Genomic DNA, 23,602 nt, shown 5'->3' with positions numbered 1-23,602 from the left:
AACTATTTCCTCAGTAGATTTGTGATATATGAATTTCATATACCCTGTGACATCATGAGGACACCTTTGTTAAATGGAAATGTGGGTAACAGAACGTATAAGACACACATTCATCATCACCTCATTGAGAAAAGGGGATTTATTAATTTTTTTCTTTAAACACACCCCTTTATGATATGTTTTTTCCCTTTATCCTTCTCTCCCTCCCTCCCTTCCTTCTTTTTTGTCTTTCATCTTCCTAAATAATAGCTTCCAAAAAAGTTTATTGCAAAATTTGGTGAAATGGGTGAAGGTGGTGAAAAGGTACAGACTTGCTGAAGAAGTAAATAAGTCCTGGAGCTGTAACCTACAGCACGGTGACCATAGCCCTCCAGAACTTGTAGACTTGAATGAATATTTGGTCCGCCTGTTAATACTGATTTATTGTTTACGTTACTCAAACTTTAAGACTGGCGAGGTCTTTGTCTGAGTGTTCAGATGGCCTTCATTGCTCAAGTATGATCTGCTAAACTATCTCAAAAGTATCTGAAGACTTTCCAGATCATGTTTAGGTGAAAAATGCCTCTTGGGCACACAGTAAGGGCTGATATCCGAAGCCAGGAAAATCTAGGACAAGAGTTGGCACAGAGTGTGATCGAGGAGGCAGAGAACAGTGGATCCCAGGGTTGAGGGTGAGTCACAGTCCAAGGACTTAGATACACAGCCTGGAAGAGAACTCATTTCTTGAGGACAAAATGCTGTTGGTCAGACTACCCTAATTCCTGATATTGTCAAGTCAGCCATATTTAAAACTTTCAGTCCATTTCTTTATATAGCCATCAGGCAACTTTCCTGATTTGGCGGGCCCACCGTCGGCGTGTTGTTCTCTAATCTCATACGTAAGATTTCGGCTGGAGCTGGAAGAAATAGTTCTTACTTCTTCCTCCAGAGAACAACGAATATTTGCTCCTTTACGTGTTGAGTCAGGGAGGAAGTGCCAAAGGTGAGGGTAAAGGAGGGAATGAGACGTGGGTATTTCAATGTTGGTAAATAACATTAAACTCCCACTAAACATGGCAAATTACGGGGTCCTCTCAAAGCCCACAGAAGTGACAGCAAACAGGTTACATGATGGCATAAACCCAAGGAATAATGCATGAAACAGAGGGAAGGATGACCGCAATGAAAATTTGGAAGCAGGCAAGTGACGTATAAAAGGCAACTGTCACTATCCTGATGGTTGTGCCCATCTGCAGAAAGCCTACAGGTGGTTTGGGCCACAGAACCCCAGAAATGCTGAGGAATTGGGGGTCACGTGCCCTCAGAAGCTGGGATGGAGGTGGGGTAGGGTGAGATCAGAAGCATTGTTTGAAAGTCTGTTCAAGAAGCAATCACGTTTCTTGCAGATCCATTGCCTCTCCTTTCAGGTAAGATGGAAATGAGGGGTTCTCTCACAGCAAGACAGAACCAGAGGTTTGTTTTTAGAAGAGGATGAGGACCCAGGGGGCTAATACAGAGCTGAGATAGTGTGGGAGGCATGGAAGAGACCACATACCGAAAGGGAATCCCCAAACATCCTTCTTAGAACCATGGCAGATGAACGTGAACTCCCCAGGTAGAATTTTGTGAAATATTTTCCTTAGAAGAATGAGAATCTAAAGAGAAAAAATACTGGTACTGTATCTGGAGTTTCCCTAATGAAATAGCTCAGCCAGACCCCCCAACAGTGAAGCCCATGCGCTCACAAGTTGACAAGCCTCGACATTTACACAGAGCTTCAAATCAGCTTTGAGAAAAAGCATTTCCGGACGTCTGAGAACAGTCTCCAATATGAAAAACAGGCACAGAAGCAAACAAAAGAAATGAAAAGCTCAGAAACTCATAGGAAACAAAAGTTACAGAAGAAAAGTTCCCAAAAATGATATTTTCAGGGCAACAAGAGAAGATAAAGCATATCTAAAGTAAGAATGAGAATTTACACAAAAAAAGAAGAGGGGTTTCAAAGAGCCAAAAAAGATTTCTTGCATATTAAAATTTGACAGAATGTATAAAAAAGTCCTATAGACGGATTGGAAGAAAGTCTTGTGAAATTTCCTAGCAAGTAGAACAAAAAGAAGACGGAAAATAGGAGAAAAATGGATAAGGCTATTAGAAAATCCAGCAAGAGGTCCAACATCTGACTAATAGGAGATCCAGAAAAAGAGAAAAGAATCAGGAAATTATCAAAGAATTAAATTTAAAATGTTCCCCAAACTGAAAGACACAAGGTCACAGATTAAAAACCCTTCCTGAGGGCCCATCAAGACATGGAATCCTGAATTTGAAAACACGTTGGAAAGGTGGTGGGCAGGTCACATAAAAGCCTAAGGAGCCAGAAGCCCAGTGAGCTTTCACATGGCAGCGCTGCATGGGAGTCACAAGAGAAAACACCTCCCACGTTGTGAGGACTTGGTTTCCAACCAAGAATTCTGTCCAGTTAGATTGATAGTGAAGAATGAAAGGAAGAACAGAGAAAGTTACAGACATGCAAGGTGCAGGCGATCCATCAATCACACACCACTGCCCCCACCTTCCTCATGAACAGAATCACAGTTTTGCTGATGACAGTAAAACTCCCAGAACAGCTACAACATCTAGGAGTGTCTGTTACCTGAATCAGCCAGGGAGGTATGCATGGGATTTTATTGCAGTTACTTCTGAATAAAAGGACAAAGAGAGGTAAGGAGAGGTTTGGTGCCCTCTCCGTGGACACATGTGATGACACCTTCAACACACGGAACGGACCTGACACCTGCTGACGCAGCGGACACCACGTCACCCTGAATCTCCTACCTTCACGCTTCCTGCCACGGGAAAAGCAAAACCAAAACTCTCTGTTGCAAGCAGCCAAATGCAACCCTGACATGTGTGTGTCAATAATTAACCTCGTAGGGATTCTTTCTCTGCAGATACTAATGGATTGGCCCCACCCAAACTTAAGTGGTAAACCCAGAGTGGGAAAGGGCCTGGGATTCAACCTAGGGAACAGGCGAAGGGATTATCCATCCATCATGACGGGAACGCAGCTCCCCAGACAGCCACAGTGCAACAAGCCTAGAGGGAAACAGGCCTAGGCTGGCCAGGAAGACCTGCGGTTCCAGCGGGATGTTCCAATGGATGGACATGGTGCAGAGGCGACCTGATGGAGAGCTGTGCTTCTGGTCGAGTTTGCACCTGAATTAGAAATGGGACAACTATGAAAATAAGCAAAGAAGACAATTATTAACTCCAGGGAAAACAAACAAAAATATTGTACAAGACGGGGCTGCAGCCGTATCTATAAGCCTCAGTTGTGAATATATTTACATGGTAATCATAATGCAAATATTGGGTATTTTCTCTCAAAATATAACTGATTTTGGAGGCTGGGTGGGGAATGAGACTGTATCTGGAGGAGGGATAAGAAGTCTAAATCCTCATCTTCAGAAACAGAAAGTCTCCAGATACTATCTCAACTAGAAAGACAAAGAACATCGGTGTAAGAATGTAACTCAGAAATATAGAAGCAAATGCAGATGAACAGTAACCATTAGAATCGACAGCTAAGAACGGAGAGAGGCTGCTTCAGGAGCCAGAACCAATGGCTGTGGAGTGTTGACCTCAAAACCTTGTAAAACTGCCTGATTTTTTAAAAGTGACGTGAATGTATAATTTTGATTTTAAAAAGTCAAAGGGATATATTTTGGAAGTGCTGAGCTTAGGTTTAGTTTATTTTCACACCTTCATTTCCCCCCCTAAAATATGGAAGGATGTGTTTCCTTTTTCGTCATCTGAGCAGATCACTAAATTTCAGTCTCATTCACTTTGGCATAATATTTCTGGTCTAGTGATAAGCAATAAAAATCAAAGAACACAGAAAGATAATATCAGATTTCCAAGTGCAACTGTTCTGAGCTAAGATGGCTACAATTTTTGAAGCATAATAAATACGCATAATACACATGTTTATAAGAAATGATCACAGGATTGTCTGCCCATTTGTATAATAAAATATAATCCCACTGAAATGCATACCAACACCACGTTCCTAAGCGTTGTTTGTAATACAAAGTGCGGCTAAGGCCTCCTTCTCCCCCCCAGGTGTCCCCTTGAGCATGTTCTATTCATTGGGCGAGTCTCACAGGAAGGAAGTGAGGAGGTATGTGGGGCTTCTCGGATCCCTGGCCCGGCGCCCACGCATTCCCACGCACTGAAGTCTCTGCCCACGTCACTTCCGCGCCTTCCTGAGGCCGAGGTCCCCGTTTCCTCACCACTCCTCAGGCAGGGCTCAGTCTTTGCTCCTAGAAGCTGCCCACATTTCTCTGCATGCTTTTCACGTGACCCCTCCTGACGTTCTCTGTGGGCTTCGCACTCACCCACGCAAATGACTATGTCGCTTACATTGCTTAGTTATTTTCTGTCTCTGCCTCTTACTAAATAATGGATGTTACAGGATTGTCTGCAAGGTAAAGAGGCATGTGACGTGAATCTATTATGCAGATAAAAACAATTTGGAAGTATCAGGCTCTTGCTTAGATGTCTACAGATCATCACTGAAGCGAAGTGGTATTACGTGTTCTTTTTTATTTCCCAGTTATTGGATATTCTACTTATAAATAATTATACAAATAGAAAGGAGCTCCTTAACCATTCTCAAACTGGTTTAAGGATTTCACTTCTAAACCTGTGAGCACAAAGCTCCACGTCACGCTTGTGTACATCTTGCCCTCTCATTGTGCAAAGCCCATTGGCATCTCATGAATTTCAATGGTTCTACCGTTTGTCAGTGAACCCTGGCATTAGGTTGAACAACAGCTACGTCTATACAGATGGTGAACTGTTAGCATGTGAAAGACAAATGAAAATGAGCATTAAAACTGACAGAAATCAAATATTCACCTGGGCTACTATCATACACCTCCTCTTCCTCTAATTATGTAACTTAGGTGTAGCACAAAGACAGCCTAAAAGATGATTTCCAGCATAACGTTCTAACCTTGGGAAGGAGCTCCTGTCCGTCCTCCTCTTCTCCAGATTTCAGGGCAATTTACCACTGCTGTAAACCACTTCTTGTCACTCACTCAACCTTTTGTAAGCATTGCATTAAATTAAAGCTAAATAGACTCCATATATATGCACATACATACATAATATGTACATACATGTACATATATATATTTTAAAGGCATGTAGAAAAGAAAGAACAGGACAAGTAAGTCAGGTCTCTTTCCAGAATACAGAGCAGCAGCCTGACGGGCACATGGAGGGTGTGGCCTAATGACAGAATTAGGGGACAGGTCATCAGACATGAGTTCCTACGTGATGCAGCCTAGTTCTGGTCACTCCACCATCAAGAACTGACTCCTCGAGGACTTCGTTTTTAAGTCTCCCTTGTATCATACAAAGAAAGGTCCCTGGATGGAGTCTCACGGGAAACTAACATCATCATAAGACAAGTCTTAGGAGGAATTAGCCACCAGCTAAGAAACATTAAATTACTCTGGAAGCAAGGTCATGTTGGGAGGGTTTGCTGAGAGACACTCTGGGAGGGGATCAAAGTAAAATGTTTCCCCTTCATAATTTTGCACAGGGCTAGTCCTACCTCTGTCATCCCGAAAAAATAACCAAGTTAAGCATTAGCTGTCTGGGTAATTTGCTTTTTCTCTTCACACTCTGAACATTCAGTTGTTTCTGGAACGATGACTGCAGCTGGGGACTCAAATGGAATTAGGGTCACTTTGGTGCCCAACACTGTCTAATTTAAAAGGCGGTACAATTGCCAGTTAAAGACAAAGTGCTCATTCCTAGGGGTAAGAGGTATTATCTAGTAAATACCTCATTATTTTAACATTTCTCAAGTCCCCAAATTATTTAACCCTTTCTGAAATCGTGAAAATAGAAAGTCAGCATTTTATCATCACTCACAAAAAGATTTTGATCTTAACTAAATTTTTACAATTCATCATTTATACTGAAACTAGCAGATCAAACACTATCATGGTCTAAAAAAGCTCACATTTAATTTTATTTCCAAATACAGGCCTGTAAACCCTTACTTTAAACCCTTTGAGTCAGATGTGTATCATATTCAGATTTTTTTTTTTTTGATCTTAGAAAAGATACAGGGTACACGTCCTGTGCATGGCATGGCCACCTGGAGAGTCTGGTAGTCAACAGTCATGCAGCAGACGTGTGACAGCCACACTGAGAAGGCTGGACAGAAATGAGGGAGGTTCCCACTGCCTGGAGCAGGTGTGACTGTCTAACGACTTGGGAGCGGCCCAGGCTCGCCTCCAAATGGGCAACTAAACATACACACAAAACCGTTTTGCAGGGCGTTTTGGACTTCCGAATTGCACATGACAGGTTGTAGACCCATATTTTTATTGCTGCTATGTATGCGGAAGGCACTTAAGGAAAAAAAGAACACTGAACGAATATGCAAAGTAGTCATCTTACTTTCTAAAACACTTTTAAAGGAGGGGAGCAAGCAAGTCAATGAAATCATAAATAATTTTTTGAGCATTGGTCCTACAGGTGCTGTTGTTTAAAAGACAATAATGGAAGCCATCGTGAGGCAGGCAAGTGAGTTCATTGACTGTACAGACATAAAATGTAAATTCAAATAAATAAATTTGACTTTAGCTGTACGGATTTACACAAGAAGAAAACCTAGGGAACTTAGAAAAGTACTGTTTCAGAAGAATAAAGTATATTTAAGAATACGCATGGTTAGCCACCCAAATTAATGCAACTATAGCAAAAGAAAAATACCTAATGGTCATTCTGCTGACAGGGGCTTTTAGAGTGAGCATAATTGTGTGAATTATTAGGTGTTAGGGTTACCTTGGCCTGTACTATAACTTATTGGTACTATAGCAAATGAGTAAAGACGAAAACCAAACAAACAAAACAGGGCTTTGGGACCAGATAATGTTTTGCTCTTTCAAATAGAGACTAATTCTTGGGGAGGAAAGAGGCAGGGAAGGGCAGCAAAACTCAGTAACTTTGTGTGAATAAAACTGCAATTTCTACATTAAAATATTTGTTAAGAATCACCTGATTTGATGATAGCAGAAGACCAATTTCCATAGAAGAGAGGAGAATGAAAGAAAACACTCTGAAGTAGTTGAAAACTAAGTCCTGGACAGGCTGTCTGGGCTGAGACTGACTTTCAAAGTCCGGGCTCAAGAGTGGACACAGCTTACCATGCACACGCAGTGGCTATCTTCATGTTCAGGCCACGAGAGCTCCATTGTAGGACTCGTCCTTCCACAGCGGCCCGGGTCCTGCACACACACAGACATGAGAAGTAAAGCAACCACTGAGCTCCCCTGAGTCCAGAGAGTTAAACTTGGCTTTGGCCCAGCACCATGACTTCCACTCAGCTTTTAAACTATTTTTAACTCTGTTATAAAATACAGTGCACTGAGAAGCCACATTGTAAGCAAGGGTCCGCTTAAAATACTGAAAGAAGTGCTAGACATGCCATCTGGAAAACCCAAAGGGCAAAATGGAAAGGAAGAGCCACAAAAGAAAGGGAAGAGCGCAGACCTGGGAGTTACAGAGAGAGCAGGTGGCCAGGGGAGGTGGAGTTGTCAACGTCTCAGATTATTGCATTGCTCATGAGGAAAGACATCATGCTCATCATAAATGCAAAGGGGAGTCAGACAGCAGAACCCACGCGTGCGTACACACACTCACACGCTGGCATTCCCTGACTTTGTCTGGGGTACTCATTGGCAGACACTCTCATTACTGTCAGAACTCAATTTTTACGTTTTTAGGGTGTACGTGATCCAGATCGGTTTGCAGATTATTTAAACCTTTTGTTGTTGTTGTTGTTTTACAATTTTCAGGTGCTGTCACTCATAGAAAGAAAAAGGGAAACTATGTTGTTTGCCACACTTCACCGCTCAATGCCACTTAGTATATTTGTCAGCGTCTTGCATGCATATTGACGCTCCGAAAAGACGTCCTCTTCTGTCTTGGCTTCACTTCTCCTTGTCGTTTAGGGAAAGTCCTTGGCAAGTAGCCAGCTGGTGCCATATCCCGGAAGGGAGCAGTCAGCCCCGGTTTCCAATCCAGCGCAGCCTCCGGATTCCGGGGTAAACAGCATCACAGCTTCCTGAGCTTCCAAATGTGCTGAAAGCCCACACGGGGAGCCTGGCCTTCGCCAGCCTTTCTGCTTTGTACGCACTTGACTGGCTTTGCACTGGACTCAGATGAAGAAACTGTTAGCAAGTTTAGAAATGAAACAGGATGAAGTAGAAAGATCACAGTATTATAATCAGTATTTTACACATACCATAGGCCCAGACAAATCATCAAATTTAAAAGCTAAAATCTGTGCTAATGAGGCTATTACAGAGCTTGCATGTATATATGTGTATATGCACATATGTGTGTGCATGTATACCTATATACGTGCACACACATGTGCATGTATACCTATACACGTGCACACACATATGTGCATGTATACCTATATATGTGCATACCTATATATGTTCACACACAAGTGCATGTATACCTATATGTGCACACACACGTGCATGCATACCTATATATGTGCACACACATATGTGCATGTATACCTATATGTGCACACACATGTGCATGCATACCTATATATGTGTACATACATATGTGCATGCATACCTATATATGTGCACACATATGTGCATGTATACCTATATGTGCACACACGTGCATGCATACCTATATGTGCACACACATATGTGCGTGTATACCTATATGTGCACACACATGTGTGCATGTATACCTATATGAAGGTAAAATGTTAGCTTATTGGAATGATTTCTAAGTTACATCTCAGGACCATTAAAAGCAGGTAGGCTTAACAACAGGAGATTGGTTCCCCTCTGTTGCTCTTCAGAGAAGGGTATTTCCAAGACAGCATCGTGTTGGAGAACTGAAAGAGAACGTTTTGTTCTTTACAGCCCCAGAAAAGAGTTACACGGCTTTTTCTTTTCCTCCTTGTCCTTTCCATTCCCTAGTTAGAGCTTTTCATCTGGACTTTGCCTCCTAACGAGGTCTTCCCCCTCCTCCACGCCTATCTACAGAATTCTCAATGACCCTGAACAGACATAAACACGCGACCTGATTGAAAGGCTTTCTGCTGCTCAGTGCTCCTAGGCTGAGGACCAGACTGTAACCCTGGTCTGCAAGGCACCGAGAGCCTGGCTGCGTTCCAGGTGCCTCGCGCCTTCCCACAGAGAGAACGGTGCTCAGTCTGATGGGAAGGCTGACGCTGTAACCAGATAGCCCATCATCAGAAACAAACTTAATAGAGAGTCTGGATGTCTACGGCTGTGACCGCAGACAAACAGCAACTACAAATGTCAGACCCCAATGGGAAAAGGTCTCAGGTGACTTGTTATGTAGAAAAGGGAACAAGATTTGGGATCTTTGAGACTCATTTTTGCCATAGTAGCTGCATGAACTTGGACAAGTTGTTTCATGTCTCCAAGCCTTGGTTTCCTCGTTTACAGATATTGACAATATCAACTCTTTATCGCCACTGATTGCTCTAAAGATGAGGTAAGTCTTAAGAAAGCACATCAAAAACTGTAAAGTGTTTCACAAGCTCTCTCAGCATTGCTGCAAAAAGCAAAATGTATCTCCTCCCTTTGTTGTGAAAAGTAGCCCCACGAGATATGGTACTCAACGAAATCACTGTTGTCATTGCTGTTTTGCTATAAATGGAGCACAGCATCCTGGCGGGATGAGCACCGAGCTTCATAAACATCTGGAATGAAGAAATACACTCACCGGCATTAATGAGGCCCTTTGTTTCTGTCCTGCCCCCATCTTTTTGCCCTCACGTGGGACATAGACTGTTCTGATGAAAAGAATGCAAACCGTGCCTACTTTGGTGTTGTTATCATGTTAAGTTATATCCAGCTGGGCTCACGGGTGAGGACTGGGGTCCACACAGCAAAGTTAAGGAAGTCTTCAGGGCTTCTTGGCCAACGTTCTCAGCCCTTTCACGTGAGAGCAGAAAGCAAAGTGGGTTCAACATTCTTAAACATTAAAGGCATGGGCAAGACACTTCTCATCACTGAGAGGCTCGCAACCACACCAACTCGGCTGTCACTGAAATCTGCCAAAAATATGGGGAAAAATATTAAAAACACATCTTTAACATTATCATTGAGCTGGAAAGTAAGTAAAAAAATATTGAGAAACCAAAAAGTCGGTGAAAGCAGGAAGCTGTAACTCTCCAGTAGGCTGCACTAGAGACCTTGAGCTTGGGGTCATAGCTGCACACGGCACAGACAGGAAGCAAGCCATGGTGCTGCCCAAGGCTGGACAGCCAGCAGCACTTACCAAGGAGGGACAGTCTCAAATGCTGACATTACAGGAGAAGAAAGGCTTAAGACTGATGAGCTGAGCCTCTAATTTAGGTAGGGTAAAAATAATAGAAAAAAAACACAAAGAAAGAAAAGCAAAGAACAAATATTAACAAAATTTAAAAATCTAGAATAGAGAGGATTATGATCCAAAAGCTAAAAAAGAAGCAAAGTTGAAAAACTTCTTGTATGACTGATTCAGAAAATTCATAAAGCACAGATTAAGTAATACTAGGAATGATAATAAGCCCAATAACAAAATCTAAAGAGATTAGAAGATAAGAATATAAATGACTCTATGCCAATAAATTTGAAAACTTCAATGAAATGTCTGTATTCCTAGGGAAATGTAACTTCCAAAATTGACTCAAGTAGAAATAGAAAACTAGAATAGTCCTGTCACCATTACAAAGCTGAATCACTAGATATTGTCCCACAATGACTCTCCAAAGTCTAATATTTTACAAATGAATTATACCTAACTTGCAAGTAGCAAATAATGCCACATTTACTGCAAATAGTCCAGTATATATACATACATATAAAGTGAATGATCTCAAATCACTTCATGAAGGCAGCATAGGCTTAATTTTAAAAATATGCAAAAAAAAGATCATATCTTGCTAAGGAAAGGAGCTGAAAAAATTGTAACTAAAATATTAACAAAATATCCAGCAACATACATATGTGTATGTTTACACATGAAAAACCAAAATCAAGTTGTATTTTTCCTAGAAGTACAATCTATTTAAACATTTTTAAAACCAAACAAAATAATTAACCAAATAATTATTTTAATTTGGAAAATCATATGATCATCTCAACAGATGAAGAAAATTCATTTGATAAAACTTTATATCTAATTATTCCTTGAAAAAAAACAAAAACCTCTTAGCTGAGTAAAAACAAGTATAGTGAATACATGCATCTATTACAAATTTTTTTTTTGGTTCTGCCTTAAATAGCACTGAGGTAATCATAAAGGGACATTTTAAAAAAGACATAAACTGAAATGACAGGGAAACTAGGGGTGGGGACAACAGCTGGGTGACCATGTGTTCCAGTGTGCCTGGCGGTGCATGTCCGTGCCTGTAACCCTAGCACCATGACTAACAGCTTCCCATTTCACAGTGAGGCCTTGGTTTGGGTGGTAACTGGTAGAATCATGACTAGGAAAAGCCAAGTTATCTTAGTTGCACAGCAGATTTAAGACAAGCAAATGAAGAACGTTATCCCAGAAAACTAAATTCCAAGCAGCAATAAGGAAAGAGAAAAAGAAACCGAATCTACACAGCTGAGACCAGTTGTCTCTGGAAGTGGACAGGAGAACCCCTGGGATTCCAATCATTTGCCCACTTGCACCGAGAGCCACCGCCACCCTTCCTGCATCGCTTGCTGGCCTCCAAGCCTGTTTTCCTCCTTCTACCCCAAATTCAGTAGCTTAAAGGAGCGCAGACTTATTACCTCACAGTTTCCATGGGGCAGGAGTCTGACCTGGGGTTAGCTGGGTCCCCTATCCGGGTCTCAGCAGCCTGAAATGGTGGTTGGCCTAGCCATCTGGACTGTGGGGTCCTCTTCCTTGAAGGAGCTGGAGATGGAGGTGGAAGCAGTCAGACTAACAGGATACCTAAGGCCTCGTAAGGGATGTGGTCTGTTCGTGAGAGCACACAGAAGCCCTGTTTGGAAGCAGGGAGGATGCAGTCAGGTTTCATCAGGTTTCATCACTCTGCCTTTAGCATGGAGATTGGATTGGACAGGCTCAGAGGAAGCGACTTCAGAGCCCCAGGTGGTAGTGATGGTTTCTCTGCGCAGCATGGTAGCAGTTCAGATGGAAAGAAGTTGGTGAGAAGGGACACATGAAAGAAATGGAAGTAAAGGAACGTGAAGATGGAGGAGATTCGGGGCAGAGAGGTCAGTGTCATCAAGGGTGAACCCTAAATGTCTGGCTTTCACAGTTGTGGGGGCGGGGGGGGGTGATGGTGCCACCCACCGAGGCAGGAAGCACAGCAGAAAGAATGGAGCAGGAGGGAAGACACGCCTTTGTCCAAATAGCAACTCTGACACCCCACACGGTGACGCTGAGCGGGTGTTAGGTCAGACAGCGGGAGCAGCTTGGAAGGTTCCCACACTTAAACACCGAGTAGAGAACGCTGACAAAGGGCGGCTAACACTTCACAGAAGACTGCGCTTCAGTCTTCCCCAGTGGAGAGCCTACCTAGGAAAAATGACTATGAGATGGACAAAATAAGGAAGAGGAGACACAAAATGGCTTCAAGGCGCCCCAACGATGAAAGTCGGCCCTTAAATAATCCTTGTGGCATGGACGGTTTCCGGCAAGTCCCTTAATTTTTCCTAATGTTCTAATTTGTTCAACGGAGCTAATAATGCTGACCTGCCCCAAGGAGATGTGCTGAAAATTAATTTACCATTTGGAAAGACTGAGAGCACTAGTGATAACCAGGGGCTTTGGCAAGAGTCTCTCTACTGTCACTGTTTTTTTGTTTTGTGGGGTTTTTCTTTTTTTCACTGACAAAGTCTACTCTCAAAACAAAACAGTGTAACTTCAGATCATGTTATACTTCTGTTCAAACTCATGAAATGGCTCCTCACTTTATAAAATTAAAGGGCCATTTTTTCATACGTGGTCTACGGAACCCTGCGTAATGCATGGTGGGGCCCCTTCCTTCCCTGATTTCACACCCAAATGTTCCTGTGCTCACTCAGCTCACTGTGGCCTCTGGTCCCCTTGCTGTGCCTCAGCATGCCCGCCACACATAGGGACACGGTGCAATCCCTGCCCTCATCCTCTCTGCTCAGGTATGAGGTGTTTCCACAGTGACAGGTGGCTGCGTCTCCTTTAACATGGGATTGTGTCCACGGCCAGTCCCTCTGCCCCCTCCCGTTTTCATCCTCTGACATCTCACACATTAGGTTTGCTTTATTTTCTGCCCCACGCTGATCATGCCGGCTCTGAAGGTGGGGAACTCGCCCTGTTCAGGGCAGCCTCGAGCGGGTGAGGTGCCCAACGCAGGGACTCAAGACATTTCCGCTGAGCAGAGGGGATGGGAAAACACATGTCAGAATAAAATAAAAACCTCTGACTCTCCGGAAAAGCCAGTTTTCAGAAGAATGCGCTCCCAGGATCCTTGCCAGTCGGGAGTTTTGTCCTCCACTGCAGAACCCTTACAGTCCGCGGCCACATTTCAGATGAAATGAGCTTTTGCCCACAGACTTCGGAATGTGTGTACCATTTGCAACAGTGTGTTTACTGTTTTCCTAAATACCGAGCCATCAGCTTCCAAGTGGACTTATGGGGCATCAAGGTCGCATGTGCAATGGATTCAGCAGCAAGTGACAAGCAGGTGTCCATTCTTAGTTGTCCCCTGCCTCTGATTAGCTGCAAACTAGAGCTAGTCCATGGAGTTCTGCAGCCCAGCTTCTCCAGCTGTAAAAGAGAGCTTTGGTCTGGGTGGTCTCCAGCATTCCTTCCAGCATGAAGACTATGTTTTGTTTTGATTTTGCAAAAGGCAATAAGCCATAAACAGAATTAGAACTTATCCCAGTAATGCTTGGCTTGCATGGAACTTCCTGGGTTATTTTATAGAAACTGAAGTCCACAAGGATGCCATCCCACAAGGGAACTGTCCGCAGACAAATAGCCCGGCCACCCTAATTCATCTGTCATTCAAGGACGTCTCAGAAGGAGAAGCAAGCCAGGGGTTCCTTACATAATTAACTCATGGCTGATCAGTGACCTTTATTAGCCAGTGAACTGGCTTTGAATCTCATAATACATATTTTATCAACTGATTATCAAAGAGCCTGAAATCCAAGAGAAAGGGGCTGATGGTGGGTGTGGCCTCTTTATGACACTTGGGTCTATTTCCTTCAGATGGTTGAGCCGTCTGATTCTTCCTGGGTCTCTAGCTCTCTGGACCCAGAAGCCCTGCTAGGCGGCTGTGGTGCCAGTGAGACGGGGCAAGAAGGAGGAGGTAGCTACTGTTTACCGAGTATTTACCCAGTGCCAAACTCCCCACCTACAGGTACTAATTTATGCCTGGTTTGTACTAGTGTTGGTTTCTCTTAGTTTGTCAACTCATGCTTCTTCATAGAACAAAATCAAACTCCCCGAATTTCCTGGAAAGTCAGAAAGGTTCCTTATTTCTTAAGGATAATGGCAGAGGTAGTTGGAGCAGAAGAATTACATTCTAGGTACATAACCCAATGTTCGTGTAATGTCTTTTTAGACAACGTTTCAAGGAAAAGAAAATAGTCACGGGGTCCCCCACACAGCCTTCTGACTCCTAGAGGAGCCTTTCTATCATCCGGTGAGCACCGTGCCACTGCAAATGGCTGCCCAGCCCTGGGAGCGGTGTGGCTGCACTCTGTGAGGTACCAAGGTAATTCCTGTGCAAGGAGGGGAGGGAGGACCACAGAACTAGCTCCAGGGACACAGAACATGCATCTTCACCACACGAGGTTTCTCAAGAATTCGGGCTTACTCAGTTGATTCATTCAGCAAACATTTGAATTGTCGCACAGGTTATTCTGTGCCCCCCATGCCCCCGCCCCTGTCCTTGCAGCAATGTGGGACCTGCAAACTGCCCTAGACCCAATTCTGGGAGGGACATCGGAGGGCCCTAGAGACTGGGCTGTGGCAGAAGTAGAGGAAATTGCAGGGACAAATAGACAGTTGCAGAAATTCGTCAGTATCTTGGCAAATCATCTTTTGGTTAATGACCCCTTTAGTGAATTGGTCATTTGTTGCATTGATTTTCAGTTGAGTGGTTTTGGGCAAGTTGGTTACTCAGGAATGGGAAATTGATTTTCAGAAAATGGCTCTGAGGCTAGAGCCATGTGACTCTCTTCTGGGAATACAGGGGCATCTCCTTACCCTCGAAGCTTCAATGGAGGAGCTCCATGGTCTCAGATGCCACCACGAGCATGGGTCAGTGGGGGGAAGGAGAAGCCCGAGCTGGGAAAGCTTCTGAAGGGTGAGCAGATGTCGATCAGGAGAAAAGTGGGAACACGGTGCAGACACATGAGGAAGTGGGGGAAGGCAGGTTGGCTGGGCAATGGGAAAGGCAGTGGCTGGTGGGGTGACAGCAGCAGTGGCAGGAACACAGTCCCCTCAGGGGCACTTTCTCATTCTGGAGATGTGGCAGGTGGGGGCTGCTTGGTTTTACAACTTTCATTTCAGCAGGTGTCTCTGGATGCAATGCAGAGAATCATGGGGCAAGGCGTAAGGGCACCGATTTAGGAGGAACAAAGTCATCCACATGCAAGACGACGGCAGCTGTGACTGGAGAGCAGGAAGTGAAAATGTGGAAAGGTGGAGGGACTGAGAAGTGTTTGTAAGAAAAATGGGTGATTCTTAGAGATGAAGTGGTCATGCCGGGTGAAAGGGAGGGCTACGAGAAGGATACTTACCAGACAAGAATTTTCGTTGTAACAGCGATGATGCCTTTTGCTGAGCACCAGGCCCCGTGCCAAATGCTTCTCCTACATGCTAGTCACCAGTTCATCCTGAAGGTAAATGTGCAATACAGGCCCGACTGTTAACCCCATTTCAGAGATGAGGAAACTGAGGTCTCGGCCAGCGTCATCCATTAGCAAAATAATGTGAGCCATGTACCTAGTTTAAAATTTTCTATAGCCATGGGAATAGACGCAAAATGAAAGAAGTGAAATTTTCACATTTTATCTAACCCAAAATATAAAGACCATTTCAGCAGTTAATGTATAAAATGATTAATGAGATATTTCCGTTTTCCCATTTTAAGTCTTCCGAATGCAGTGCGTATTTTACACTGACGGCACATCCCGATTTGGACGCCAGCTTTTTATCAGAAGTAGTTGATCTGTGTTTAGATTTCACAAAATTCACAGTTGTAAAAGTTGATTCCCGTTCCCAAGTTATTCTAAACACATTTAAAATGTTTCCAACAACTGAATTGGGCCTCAGCTTTTAAATTTAAATTAATTAGAATTAAACACGACTAAGTCCTGAGTCCTCAGGGCACCAGCATCATTTGAATGCTCCACCTTCACCTGCGGACGCTGCTGCTGGCTGGCGGGTAGAGGCCAAGAGAATGGGAACTTGTTTCCGAGAGTCTTTCCATCCGGAGTCGCAGGGCTGGGGTTTGTGTCCAAGAACCTGCCCTGAGCTTCAGTCGCACAGTGTGGGTGACCTGCCATCCCTGCCCCGCCTCAGCACCAGGCATCGCGTCTCTTTCTAAGCGACTCCTGACCTGGGAGTTCTTCCCTCTCCCTAAAGATGTTAGCACAGGCTCCTCCCGTGCCTAGAAGAGCTTCCTCTCTTTGGGTGGTTTTCTCTTTCTCCTTCTTTCACTTCAGCTTCAATGCCAGGAGTGCATAGCGGCCTGTCCAGTACCCCCATACTAAAGTGGGTTCTCCTTGTTATTACTCCCAAAGCCCCATGAAGGCGTGGCACTCATCTATCCGTGGAATTATAAATTCAAGCTTTCAATGAATTGTGTTTCAGGCTTTCTCCTCCCCAGGAGTGCAGGCTTCAGGGGCAGAGATTTTGTACTTGGTACAGGATTGGAACGTTACGAGTGCTTCGTAAATATTGTGAAAAGAATAAAATACCTTTGAGACACCCACGTGAGTGTAAAATAGAGGAGGAGCTGACCCTCTGGGCTGAAGCTCAGGGGATGGCAGGGCCCATGTACACACTGGAGGGCTGTTCACATGTGGGTGGTGAGGCTGCCGGGGACAGCTGCTCGTATGACATTTTGGACAGTGGTTTGCAGATCTTGCAATGAATAAGAGAAAAGCTAAAGATTAAACTGGTGGGAAAGAAAACTTATACGCTATTAAATTAAACAGGGTAACACACAGCCTCAAAAAATACCAGTTTGGGGGATGAAACTGAAACCTACGTAGCTGAGTGGGTTTAGAGTCTGCACCCCTTGAAGTCCCTCTCTGGGGTCAATCCAGAAAGCTGGGGTGTCTGGGGCATGATCTGGGACATGTGCCCAGGTTGTCCCAGCCTGACTTCTCAGAGTGTAGCAGCAGAGCCCACATCACTCAACTTCAACCTCCAACCAGGAGTGAAGGACAGACAGTGACACTGTGCTGACCCATGCGGCCCACTGCCCTTGTCAATCTGCCTCACGGGGAGACCAATCCTCTTGGCCTCATCCGTCCAATGCCTTCCTCCCCAGGTATGAGGACAAATGCTGTTCCCGGTGACGTGTGCAGATGCTCTAGCCCAGCCGCTCACGTGTCAGCGTTAGCTCAGTCGTGACTGTCTCCTTGGTTCCAGGAAGCTGGACTTTTCTCTTTACTTAGGCTCACCCACCGTCTTTCTTGTATCACAGCTCTACTTACTGGGTTTAACATTCTCTTTCCTGCTTGGTTTCTGTGCCCACGTCTCCCAAACCCATCTGTACACAGGCCAGCTCCTTAGCCTCATTCTCATGTCTGGCCCTGCTCTACCCCTTCCTGCCGTCTCCCTTATCACACACCAACAGCGGGACACACTTTCACTGGTGACTTCTAGCCCAAATCCCCCAGGCTGAGCTATTGATCTGCATGAAAGCCCCATGAGGTTCCCCTAAAAACAGTCATTTCAATGAAATGCAGTACATTTTCATTTTGCAGAGGGTCTGGGCAAGAACCCACAGGGCAGGGTCCTGTTTACTCTGCTAAAAGGCTATGCCGGCACCTGCAACAGCCCTTGGGGGTGGGGGCGGGGATCGAGGTGAGTGCCATCAGGTAGTGCAGCCAAGACATGGTGGCTATTGGGCTTCAGAACAGAATGAGAGTCAGATTCAGAATCACTCTGAGCAGTGCCCTATGTCCCGGCTTGACTAGGACAGACCTGACTTCAAATGTGCTGTTCCATTTTCAGAGCATGTGCCTGACCATATGTCCACATTCATGTTGAAGAAAATATGGGATTTGTTTCTTTAACAAGAAAGTAGGCCCAAATCACCGGACCGCTGCTGAATCTCAGGTCTCCTCCTCTCTCCCACTAAAGGGCGCCAGCAGCGGGTGGAAGGGGTCAGACAGCGGCTGAACTCAGGTCCGGCCTCCTGCGAGGCATTAAAAACAATGCCGCACACCGGCCATCCTGGGAGCCGGACCCAAATAATTCTGTTCCTGACTCCATTTCCTGATTGTTTTTTACGTCATTCATGTAATCAACCTTGAAATTCAATTTATAGCCAAGGGGGTTCAATCTCTCTTTAAGTAGAATTATCTATTTTGTATAAATGGACACAATTCCTCTACCAACGCCTGACTTTTGGGTTGGTTTATACACACATGGACACATAACTGTAGATTAACAAAAATAAAAGAGAAAGAATAATTAATTGGTTCTCATTTCACTTCATTATGACATGTGTTTTCTTTCATGCTGTAAAGAATTACTTCCTACAGGAAGGAACCATTCTTTAGAACAGCTATGAATGACGTAGCATAGTAAGATATGGGACCGTTCCATAAATTTTCCTCTGAATTCTAAAGGTTGAAATTTAGTACCGTGAGAAAGGTATGTCACTTAACAAAAGTCCCAAAATACCACTGGGACACACTGACCACCTAGAATATCTGTACTCATATAAAAACAAAAATACCATGTCATTATTAGGTTCAATGATCTCAAAGCCAGATTTGTAACCTAGTTCAAATGATGTGTTAAGATTTGATAAATCTATATCTTTATTTATTATTTTCTTATTAAAGGAATATTAAAAATCTCATAGAGATAACCTAATCATGATATCTAATTACAGAATGAAACAAATCACTAAAGCCAGCTTAATGAGTCTTAAATACTAACTAGTATTCAGACAAGAAGCTGGAATTTTGACACCCCAGTCATGTAGTAAGAACATGGGAGCACCAGAGCATGCAGGGTGTTTTGTCATTTTGAATGTGAAACCCTCACACCTTCTGCACTGTTCAAGTGACGCTGCATTCCTTGATGCTTTTGTTAATCACGGTCCAGATTCATCACCAAAATGCTGTCGATGCCACTCACAATGTGGAAATTCTTAAAAAGAGATACATTTGCTAAAATCTGTCAGAGTGGAGGGACCTAGAGATGATTGTAATGAGCAGTGGTGTAAAAAAACCAGAGCGTGAGTTTTTATCAGGTAGAAATGAGGGTCTCGTGAAAGGTGGGGATCTGCTCACAGGTACATAGGGGTCACGGAGGTGCCCCATCAGCATGTACACCGATGCCCCTTCTGACCCTAAGGCACAGGTGGGCGCAGAGGCTCAGAGGCCAGGCTGGGAGCAGACTCCCCGCTGTAAGTCCCAGAGTCATCCCTGAACACGGGTGTGGGTGCTGTCCCCTCTCCTGGCCCCATTCTGCCCTTGTGTAAGTCAGGGGTGATAGCAGCAAATCTGGTGTGTTTCAGGGTGACAGGGGTTGCTATCTGTCAATCACGGGGATTGGAGCCTGCATTGGTTGAGTGTTTGCAACTATTCACAGAGGTACAGCTGAGGCTTTCCGCTCACTCAGCTCCTTGCAGCCCCTCCAGTATTCGAATTTCAGCAATCAGGTAGCCCGCTTCCCAGCAGCTGTCATGGGGGAGCAGGAGACAGCGGAGGGGGAGCAGAGAGCTCCTCCAACAGACACCAACAGTGGGCGTGGAAAGGAAGAGTTGCGTGGAGTCACACGCTTAGGGAAACAGAAAAGTGAGCTCAGCACAGGTGCTGTGTCTCTAGACGCCTGGTATGAAAGCTGTCAAAGAGATCACAGTGGTGACAGTGACCCATAAGGAAAGAGTTGGTGAATATTCCGTGAGCTTGTCAGGAACTGTAGCAAAGCAGCTTCATTTTAAAGCTGGATTTAGGTGGTGCCTGGCAGTAACTGCACAGCCGGCTCCTCCCCCATCGTTTCTCTTCTCCTCAGCAGTCAGGGACAGCTGATCCCCAAGTGGCAGACTGGGTGGGGAGTGTCTCTGTGTCTTTGCCACCTGCTCCACGTAGGTGTCACGGCCACATGGCTGAGAAATTATAGGACCCTATAGAAAATGCCTAGTACTAGGACAGTCCTTTGCAGTAACGTATGGCTGCTCCACTCTTGATAGTTTGTTCATCAAGTACAACGGAAACAAGTGATGAGTAAGGCTTCGGGGGCGGTGTCCGTCTCAGCTTCCCAATCAGAGGACCCCCCAGTAGCAGGGGGACAGGTAGATGACATGACGTGGAGCCTGTGGAGCCATATGGTCTTACACAGTCCCTTCACACCTCTGACATGTACTTATTTCTTCTTTAAAACAGAGATGAGATGTGCCAGGAGCTCCTTCCCATGTTCCCTACTCTACTTGCCCTTTCCCATTATTAAAAATGCTCAAATCACTTAAAATTGAACAGAAACAAAACACGAGAACAGCGATGTCACGTGGCTTCTTCTCCACTATTTCATGGAATTTACCCTCCCCAAGGTCATGGACGACCTAAGAGGTGATGACCCTCTTGGGAGCTGACCACCTTCCTTCCCTCTGATGGATTTTCTTGGTTTCTCTCTTCACCTTAGATCTTCATTCTCATAGGATGCCTCCTTTTTGCTCTGTTCCCTCCACCTTCCTTGCCAACTAATTGTTGATTTTGATTACTTCTGATGTTTTGTCTTTCCTCACAGTGTATAGTGAGGTAACTGTATTCATGCATAGCTTCACTCACCACCCACAGGGTACAAACCCCAAATATTGGCTGATGTTCAAGCTGGCTAGATTAAAGTCTAAGACACACCCCCCAGCTGCCTGTAAGATGCTTTTCCCTGGATATGCACTATATCAATTAAGGGAAGTACCTTAAAATGGTAATCATTATTTTCCTGATCTCCTATATGTAAACGAAACACCACTATCCAATTAGTCAGTAAAATAAGAAACCCAGGAATACGCGCTAGAACGTCCCCCTTTTCCTTCCTGTAGTGCATTTCCTAGTTGCTGGATCATCAAGTCCTGTCAGGAGTAAGGGAAGTCTTCATGCAGTCGTTCCTCTTTTCAGCCCTGGCGTTTGCTTGGACCTCGTCATTTCTCACCTCGGACACAGCAAAACCCTCCGGAATGACCTCCTGTGTCTCGTCTGTCTCCTTTCCAGGACGTCCCTCACACAATTCAAAGAGACCTTTTGAATTAGTATTCTCAGGTATGCTAGTGGTTCAAACAAGGACGCCCGTTCATGAAAGTTGCATTCTCCCGTGCCCGGATGATTAGGGGAAAAAAGCGTAATAATAAGTATATAACATGTTTGAAAATGATAACTGCTATGGAAATTTAAAAAGTCCAACCAGATGAAAAGGATTAAAAGTGCCAAGAGAGAGGCTGCCAATTTACGTAGCGTGGTCAGGGTGGGCCTTGTTTAGAAAGTGATGTTTGAGCAAAGACTGAAAGGGCAGCACGGGATGATGCGGGGCGTCGCCAAGGAGAGGACGAAGGCCTGCGAAGGCAGGGGGCTGAAGTGTGCTGGCCACACAGCAGGGAGACCAGTGTGCACAGCCGCTGAAAGGCCCCTGGCAGGCGTCCCAGGAGACTCAAGAACCGAGTCAGCGTGTCTCTCACATTGGACGCACAGGTCAGTCAGGTGAAAAGACTCCTGTCTCATAAGAACAACAACAACAACACTTTCTGTCCAATAAACAGAAAGGGATAAAAGTTAATCCACAAGCCATCCAAGAATTGCAAATTAAAAGGAAGAACCAGTTTTAAACTGGAAATAAACAACTTAAAATTTACATAATACCCAGTGTTGGCAAACTATTTAAAGAAAATGTTATGGCATATCTATAAGATAAAATGCTTAAGCAATTAGAAATCATGTTGTGAAAATAATGAACGCAGTAAGAAAGTATTTACTATATACTGGTAACGTCAAATGACTAAGGGAGATTGTTCAATAAATTACACAATGAATTCCAATTTGATGTTTAAATCCTGCATGTGTGTGTTATGATGCTTGGAAAATAAACAGTGGAGTAAAAAGAGGGTAGTTTTTACATTCCTTGTTGTACTTTTCCAAATTTTACAAATTTTCTAAAATGAATAGGCATAATTTTAATATCCAGAAAGAAAACAATGATATTGAAGAGACAGAGTAAGCTCTGAAACAGAACCCATCATACATTAAAACACAGAAAATTCAGGGAAGCTGACATATCATTAGGAAAGCAAAGCGTTATCCAACCACCACTGCTAGTGAAAGTGGATAGCTATTTGAAATAAAGCACACAGCCAAACAGATAAAATATAGGTGTTTTTCCTCACACCATGAACTAAAACACATTCCAGTCATATTAAAAATATGTATATATTTTAAAATACAGTTTAAACCCTTTAGTTGAGTCTGCTGGTGAATGATAATGATTTGGCCACATGTATTTAAATATCCTTCTCCCTCCTAAAAGAGTGGGAAATTTAAAAAAAAAAAATCTCTACATCCATAGCAACAGAAAGGACAAATGAAAAATGGAGAAATGTGCATGCAGAGTCATAATTTATTTAGCAAGGAAGATAAGCTACAAACAAAATATCTGTGTAGGATGATAGCAAAGAGAAGCTAATTGGCCAATCGAAACATCTAACTCTCAGAGTCGTTGGTTCTCCGTAGCATGGAAGTGAGGTGATGAGGTGTGAGCTGCAAACAGGTGTGCTGGCTGAACACCTGTGTGTGGAGTGGCCACTCCGTCATTAAACTCCGAGACCCCATGTATTCAGGATAATACTAACTAACCCATATCCTCCTAACCCCGCCAACATCCCTAGAGAACAGAATGTAGGTTTACTTTATAGTGCAAGGAAGAGAGCGAGGGCCTGAGAACACATGGTCTTTTTGATGCTACATTAAAGACAGACCCTAAGACAATTAGCTATTCAGCTACTAGAACATATAGCCCAGGCAGAGGTACCCAGGCAAGAGACTGGAGGATTGTTCTCTGAAAAACCAAATAGACCCAATTCCACTGACGCACATTCCAGATCATAAAATGAAATGCTGCTCTCCCCCCACCTCAGCCTGATCCCTCTGCAATGTTGTTCACCAGTCACCACGTCTTATCCACACACTCTGAACTCCTGATCAGCTTGTTGGTACATTTTTTCACAAATATAAAGTCAGGTTCCTTTCAATACTTGCAAAGAGTTTTCAATGAGAAAGGGAAACCTGCAGTTGAAACAAAATAAATGAGTATGAAGGAAATAGAAATAATACAAGAAGGAAAAGAAACATTTCAAAATTCTAAA

The 23,602-nt window shown here is 44.0% G+C and overlaps 1 long non-coding RNA gene across 1 annotated transcript in view; it reads right to left on the bottom strand.

The window, feature by feature from the left end:
- The window catches only part of LOC308505547, a 110,629-nt gene that overhangs the window by 783 nt on the left and 86,244 nt on the right, over positions 1 to 23,602 (bottom strand). The window contains exon 2 of the long non-coding RNA XR_013994579.1: positions 7,206 to 7,286. This is a non-coding gene — a long non-coding RNA (uncharacterized lncRNA). The remainder of the gene's footprint in view (positions 1 to 7,205; positions 7,287 to 23,602) is intronic.

Source organism: Rhinolophus hipposideros, assembly GCF_964194185.1.
Source record: "Rhinolophus hipposideros genome assembly, chromosome: 12".
Taxonomy (NCBI): domain Eukaryota; kingdom Metazoa; phylum Chordata; class Mammalia; order Chiroptera; family Rhinolophidae; genus Rhinolophus; species Rhinolophus hipposideros.
This window is presented reverse-complemented; position numbering and strand designations above follow the sequence as displayed.